The sequence below is a fragment of the Charadrius vociferus genome, unplaced genomic scaffold, assembly GCF_000708025.1.
Source record: "Charadrius vociferus isolate BGI_N301 unplaced genomic scaffold, ASM70802v2 scaffold199, whole genome shotgun sequence".
Lineage (NCBI taxonomy): Eukaryota > Metazoa > Chordata > Aves > Charadriiformes > Charadriidae > Charadrius > Charadrius vociferus.
Window position 1 is genome coordinate 1,224,465 of NW_009650091.1, and position 1,307 is coordinate 1,225,771.

Here is a 1,307-nt window from a genome sequence, read left to right on the forward strand (position 1 = left end):
TGGCAGTTTCTGTAATTGAACCAGCAGATTCAAAACTCAGCACCGCAAAATATATAATGAGGTGTAACAGTACAAAAGTTTACTGGGTTAAAAGGAAACCTGCAACTATTTCGTCCAGCAAATAAAGCCCGAAAGGAAAAAAAAATAAAATAGAATCTGGGAACAAAACCAAATATGCATCGATTTGTTTTTTCCTTGAAAATACAGGTCCAGGTGCTTCGCTATCGCCCAGAGAGCGAACATTTCGGCACACTGGGGTGTATGCATGCGTGAAGTTCACAGGGTACTCTCTGTGTGTATTTTAAGAGAGCCTAAGGATTATATGCCCTTGTCCCTGTTCAGACAGCAAAAGAGCCAGCCATACCTGAGGCAGCATTGCTATCAGGACCTGCAAGGCAGAAACAGCAGCCGAAATGGCAGGCAGGCACCAGCACCACTCCAGCATGACCAGTGCAGAAGTAAAAAAAAATAAACCTCTATTTCAGTGGTCCCCTTGTAGTGCAGCCTATCAACTTCAAAATCTGCCCCTGCATAAACTTGGACCTATTGGCAATATCTATCACACTGAGAAAGGGACGCAGTTTTCCTCCAGACAGGACAGATGTGCAGTTTGAACATCTCTGTTACCAAAATCTCCTTCCTACCTAGCTGCCAGCTAAACTAGTCAGCTTTGCACAATAACCTGATAACATAAAGGGCCGTACATCACCTCTGGTACTTAAAATTAAGATGCTGGTTACAGTTATGCTCAGTACTTAACTTCATCTGCATGGCTTTTCTGTTTCCGTACTCCTCTTCTGATTTGAAATTACAGAAATTTATTTGCATTCAGGGCTCCTCAATATATTCTTTTTGTTTCTTTGTTCTGTTCATCAGAAGGATATTTTCATCTTCAAGAGTCTGACACCATCCTGAAGAGCAAAACATTACAAACAGATTAGGAGCAGTGCGCATTCAAATAAATTACATGTTTAAATGCGTCAGTTAAATTATAATGCTCAATTAGACAGCTAATTATGTTGAAAATGCAGTTGTGTGCATAAATTGATGGCCACTCCCCCAGCCTGCCTGGCTGCTCCTATTCATATATTGTCCCTTTAAACTTTTATCTTTCAAATATCACCTGGCAGAAGGCTTATCTAAGTGCAGTCATTCACTGTTTTACTGTTACTTCATTTTAAAAAAAATCATTTCAAATACAATTCAACACTCGTACTGAGTTTTGCTGCCTGCCATCAGAATTTTAGTGGCAGTAGGATCTGTGGACCAGGTTCCCAGACTTCTTGGGGTCTCATCCCCAAAGGGCT